This window comes from Nicotiana tabacum, chromosome 23, assembly GCF_000715075.1.
Source record: "Nicotiana tabacum cultivar K326 chromosome 23, ASM71507v2, whole genome shotgun sequence".
Classification (NCBI taxonomy): domain Eukaryota; kingdom Viridiplantae; phylum Streptophyta; class Magnoliopsida; order Solanales; family Solanaceae; genus Nicotiana; species Nicotiana tabacum.
In genome coordinates, this window is record NC_134102.1 from 2,314,020 (window position 1) to 2,320,891 (window position 6,872).

Consider the following 6,872-nt stretch of genomic DNA (forward strand, 5'->3'; position numbering starts at 1 on the left):
TTATGTAATTATTTTTGGCTAGATTTAGGCCATTCGGAGTCAGAAAGTCGAGGGAAAGGCATTCTTACCGATTGATTGAGCGACATTTGAGGTAAGTGACTTGTCTAACCTTGTGTGGGGATAATTCCCTTAGGTTTTGGAACTGTTGTAATCAGTTATGATATGTGAGCACCGTGTACGCGAGGTGACAAGTACGTACATAGGCTGAATATGGAGAATTCGGTTCTTGCTGATTTGTCATCTTTTGAATTTCCTTAACTTAGTTGTCTTCTTTTAAAATACATTAACTGAGTTGCCTTAGCATATGTAGTGATCATATTTAGCCTAGTATCATATGTCTACGTGCATTAACTCTTACTTGCAATATGTGCAACATGCTTAGCTGAATTAACTGCTTTACTTGATTTGAATTAAATCTTTAACTGTAATATTCTTGCTGAAAATTCGTGTTTTCCTTCGATTACATGCTGCATATTTACTTTGGGACTACGAGGTGTTTACTCGGGAGATCCCCCTATACTGCATATTTACTTTGGGACTATGAGGCGTTTACTCGGGAGATTCCTCATGTACTGCATATTTACTTTGGGACTAGAGGCGTTTACTCGGAAAATCCCCATGTACTACATATTTACTTTGGGACTACGAGGCGTTTACTCGGGAGATCCCCCTGCTGCATATTTATATTTGAGACTACGAGGCGGTACCTCAAGAGTTCCCCCACTATGTACCTCTATTTATTGTGCTGATATTTTCTGAAATTTCTTATTGTTTAAATTCTCAATCATTTCAAAATAGTATTATATCCTCTGCCTAACTTTCCTTTTAAACCAGTAGGGCCCTGACCTGACCCCGTCACTACTTTACCGAGGTTAGACTTAGTACTTACTGGATACCGTTATGGCGTACTCATACTACACTCTGCACATCTCTTTGTGCAGATCCATTTCTTCCCACCAGCCAAGATACCAGTGAGTTGGACCGCTCGTGGAGACTTCAAAGTATATCTGCCAGCGCTCGCAGACCTCGGAGTCCCCCTTCTATCCTTACTATATTGTTTTCCTTATTTTTCTTTAGACTCTGATGTATAGAGACACTTAGTAATTGCTCTTAGAAGCTTGTGACTTATTTCTACCGGGTTTTGAGAGATGTATTGATTTTTAATCGCAGTTTGAATTATATTACATGTTTAGATTTGAGATTCAGTTTGGAAAATGGGATCGTGAAAAAATGGCACTCCAAAACAGTTGGGCATAATCGAAAAATTATACTCCAATGGAGTTAGAAGTTTATGCAATTCACTTTAGGCCTAGCAATTAGGAGTCTATGCAAATTCGTATATGGTCTAGTTTTATAATTTTATCCTATATGAAATTATCTTTTTGAACACATATTTTAACTTTTAAGGACATCAAAGTCAACCAATATTTTCGGAATATTTTTGTCGTTCAACATTTAGTATCGATCATTCGTGCTTTTATAATAATATAGATAGATAGATATTTGATCTCCTAATGAAATCCAATAAGAATTAATCTACAGTCTATTTACCTTCTGTGGATGAAATCTTACCGTATTTTTTGCTAAAATATGCAAGTGCATATCTTGAAATTATTTATAATGTGTTTAAGTCATATTAAACTAGGTTATCCTAAATTGTTTATTTTTGTTACAATTAAATTGTTAGTTCACTTTATAAGCTATCTTTTCTTATAGTTTGTACTAGTTTATTTTAAGTTATAACTCTTTATTTTTTGTTGTCCTATTATTTTTGTAAATTAATAACTTTGTTATTTTCTAATTTATTAGAGTTTAATAAAACTCTAAAATCTAAATTGAGTAAATAAAATGTTTTTTCAACTTTGTTAAATGTTTTAATTTTCGTGCCCTATTTGTTTGAAAGAAGAACAGAATTCGTACCTCTTTTTTTATTTAATTATTTATTTTAAGATACACTTATGAATCCCAAAAAAGTGCTGGACCAATCCCGCTTATCAGTCATTGGTTAACGTCATTTTAATTGAACCCGCTTGCGTAAAATTTTGGGTCCGCTACTGATACTAATACACATATAGGTTTTAAGCAAAAGTTATTAAGTTCACGTGAATGCGTAGATATTGAACTAAATCCGCCCCTATTTATAGAAACAAAAAGATACAAAGGGAAATTTCAAAGTTGAGAAGATACCTAAAAAGTCATAAACTAAGAAAGTTCTGAAAGCAAAAGTCCAAAAACCCTTAATCAAGCATTTCAAATCGTTTTTCTAGGCCAAAACTCTCAAATTTATCGTTGTACTATTTAAAAGAGCAATCTACGCTAAATGTCCATGAAATCTAAATTTATTACCAATTTTTATCCATTTTTAAAATAATTAGAAAACATACCCAACCCACTCAAATTTATTACCCGGTCGTCCACCATAACTTTAGTCCTTCAAACCGACAAATTTTTCTAGTTATTCTTTGGTTAATCAACCAAAAATAAAGTAACTTTCTTTAAGTTCTAATTTTTTTGCAAGATTATTGGTTCTGAAAATAGCTAAACTTTTTCTTTATTTCTCTTCATCTTTCTTTCGGTTTTAGTTTTAAATTTAGTATTGAATTAGCTACTAATTTATTTAGTATTTGGATTAGCTGAGCACATAATTCAATTATGGCAAAAATTCAAACTTAAAAAAAGAATGTAAACTCCATGTGCATAAGTTTAAAATTTCAGATATGAATTTTCATGTGGGTTTTGAAGTGTTTATTGTTGGAATTTAGTGGGTATTGTTTTATGATATGTAGATTTTGGTGTTAATGATGATTTTTGAAGATTTAATTATGAAAAACATTAATATGCCATTGGAGGACCTTGAAGCTTGAAACTCATAAATTGGGTTTGTTGAGTTTGTGGTTATTTTGATCCGATTTTGACCGGGTATGTTCGAAATATTAATTGGAGGATGTGACTATATTCTGAGTCAATTTGATGGAGATTTTAGAATAGATTTTTAAATTTTGGGTTGAAATTGAGTTGAACTAGCAAAGAAGAAAGATTTGTACTGTATACTTAAATGGTATATTGTATACTGTATTGGTATACAATAATTAATTCAAGAGTATATAATTAACTACAATAATATACTACTAACTGTTTTTGAAGGAATAAACCAATCCTCTATATACCAAAATAACATATTGTATACCATTTTGGTTAATTCAATAGTGTAAAATTTATTGCGTTGAACTGGCGAAGAAGAATTTGTACTGTATACCAAAATGATATACTATATACCATTTTGGTATACAGTTCATTCCAATGATATACTATTATAGTATACTATATAATGTAACAGTGTACTCTTACAATTAGGTCCTTTTAGAATTTTTTAAAATTTTTATTGACAACTGATATTATTTCAGTTTAATAATTGAATTAAAAAAATTATTTTCAAACTCTTTGCGTACAATTGTATACTATGTTGGTATAGCTATATACTATATTGGTATCATATGTTAGTTGGAATATTTTTTGGTTGTATTAGCTATATTTAATTGGTACACTATTTGATTTTTCTTTAGTAATAGTAGAATAGTAGAATATCTTTTTTTTTTTAATTTTCCTTTATGCATTTATATTATGTAATCATTTTAATTTTTTCTTTATGCGTTTTTTATATAATAGTATTATAGTACAATATCTTGAAATATATTATTATATTAATATGGGTACATTGTTTTTTAATTTTTCTCTTTATGCATGTGTATTATGTAATAGTAGTTGTCACGACCTAAATTTTCCTCCATTGGGTGTCGTAATGACACCTAGTATTAGGGACTAGGTAAGCCTAACAACTTCTGAAAATAATAACAAAATAAATAAAGATTAGCAATTCCAAAATTAGAATTCTCTATACAAGTATTACAATCCCAAAACCGGTAGTACAAGTCATAAGCTCTACAGAGTTTGCTAGAAAACATTTAAATACATTTGTTCTGAAATAGGAGAAAACAGTGTAAATACAAAAAACCTAGAAGGTGACTCTGAAGCATGCGAACGCAGCAGCAGGTTTACCTTGAATCTCCACCGCAAGATTTGAACAACTAGCTAACGATTGACTAACTCCGCAATAATTGGATCTGCACAAAAATATGCAAAAGTGTAGTATGAGTACACCACAGCGGTACCCAACAAGTATCAAGACGAACCTCAGTGGCGTAGTGACGAGGGATAGTCAAGATACCTACTGGACTAAATAACCTGAACAAGTATAAGTGTATGACTAATAGGAATACGATATCTCTATAAACCTATGCATAATGACGACGATAATATGGAACTTGCAATAAGAAATAGAAACAACAATTAGCAGTGGAACACAACAAGTAACAACACAGTAGGGTAAGCTGGGCACAGTCTAAACCTGGAGAACACAACTAAAAGAAGGACACGTATCAACTAGATAAAAATAACCACTTTCACATCAGGTTTTATCCAATAATCACCACGAGGCACCGAACCTCAAAATATGCATAATTCACGGGTTCCAATTTGTGAACCCTAAATACTTGAAATCCTATGCCTTGGCTACAAACAATAACTGCACGGACAACTCACATGCCAATAGAACCAGACGAGGGTGTGTATCAATACTCAACAATATCAAAATCCATCCTATTAACCGATAAGAATGATTAACTGTGTGTATCCTTGTGCAAGTGTTCTAACATAGTTCATGCCAGCTAGTAAGTAAAAAAAAATGGACAGCACGTAAAATATTTTCCCGCAATTTTCCACAAGATAAAATCGCACAGGTAAGTGCACCACTACACAAATATCAACAACAAGAATGACCCCAGGCCATCGCAAGTCACCACAAATCAATCCCTGACAATGCCCGCCTTGTATCGCAACGTGTGCAATTACTAAAGTAAATGCCCGCCTTGTCTCGCCATACGTGCATAATAATGTTCCCACCTTATCTCGCCACATGCGCAACCCATATATATATATATATATATATATATATATATATATATCCTTATCACGCTACATCTGCAAATATCAATAGTAATAATAGCATGACAGAAACCTCGTGCAACCCGATAACACCGCACGGCAGAAACCTCATGCATCACAACAACAGCCGCACAGACAGAAACCCCGTGCATCACAATAACAACCGTACGGCAGAAACCTCATGCATCACAACAACAAGTACAACAACAACAATGACAATAATACAGGAGTATCGCAATTAAGTCAACTCAAAAATTATAGAACCCAAAGAAACGGAAGAACTAGTTCACAAGGAATAGCCACAATAGAGAATGCTAGTCATAATAAGAACATCTCAACAAGGGAGAAAATAATATGTAACAAGGGTGCCACAAAGTAAAATACCAACAAGTCCCGTAACACAACACAAACCTACTCGAGGCCTCAAATCACATCAAATAACGTCGAAATTATGAATCGCACCAAGAATCGAACTTATGAACTTTCAAATCTTCCAACTTCTAAAACTCGTGCCGAAACCTATCAAATCAACTCGAAATGACGTCAAATTTTGCAGGCAGGTCCCAAATGACATAATGGAGATGTTCTAACTCTCAGAATCGCATTCTGACCCCGATATCACCAAAGTCAACTATTGATCAAAACTCTCCACCTTCCACTCTTCAACTTTTCCAACTTTTGCCGAAATGCTTCAAATCACCCTACGGAGCTCCAAATCCAAATCCGGGCGCACGTCTAAGCCCAAAATCACCATACAAAGCTATTGAAATCATCCAAAACCTATTCCGGAGCCGTTTACACAAAAGTTAAATTTCGGTCAACTCTTACCGCTTAAGCTTCCAAAACTAGAATCCTTCTTCCGATTTGACTCTGAATCATCCGATAACTGAACTCGACCACACACGCAAGTCAATACACATAATACGAAGATGCTCAAACCTTATGCTACCAAACGGGATATAAATTCTCAAAACGACCGGCCAGGTCGTTACATCCTCCCCCTTTTAAACAAACTTTCATCCTTGAACGTGCCAAGAATAGCCTCGAAGCCGTCAAATCACTGAATGCACACATCCAACATACACCTGCGGGTGAACCCACGTCACCCCAATCCACATAAGCCTGACGACACCATCTGAACTGTAATTTATCCCTTCCACTAACATCAATAAGCCTTAGAGTCAACATTTCCACCATCCGCTCCTCTTCAAAAGACCTCATTCTAAATCTACACCCGGTATTAGTCTCAACTTGCTGCAACCACTTATGCCTACACCCATAGAGTACAACCACATAACATGACACATGACACATAGGCCCATAATAACAATTCTGATCACAATAGCTGCCCGTAATCAAATCCAACACCGGCAATTAGCCTCATATTCATTAGAACCCGGTTTCAAACTTCCACAACACTGACATTGATGCAAGAAACATGAAGACCTCATAACTTACGCCCGGATCAACAAGTCACAACTAACTCCTTCGGGCACACACCCCGCAAGCTAAAACTCAGGAAGCACAGAACGAAAATGACTGAACATGTAAGGAGAAACACATAAGAGAAATATCAAACAAGCCCGACATGCACAACTCTCTATCAGTACCATTCTACAAATCAATTTAAAAGGAAAAATTAAAGTATATGAACAAATCACAAAGATCTCATCCTGATATAACTTCCACCGCGGCACGCAGCCCAGCTCAAACATATCAAATCACATGGAATCGCGAGGGTCTCACCCTCAACTCTGAATCACAAGTTGAATACACATCATACCAATTGAAACCTTCCACTAATTTAATTCTGCCAATAAAATCACAATACTTACTGAACTCTCACCCCATTAGAGCATCCAAATTACAAA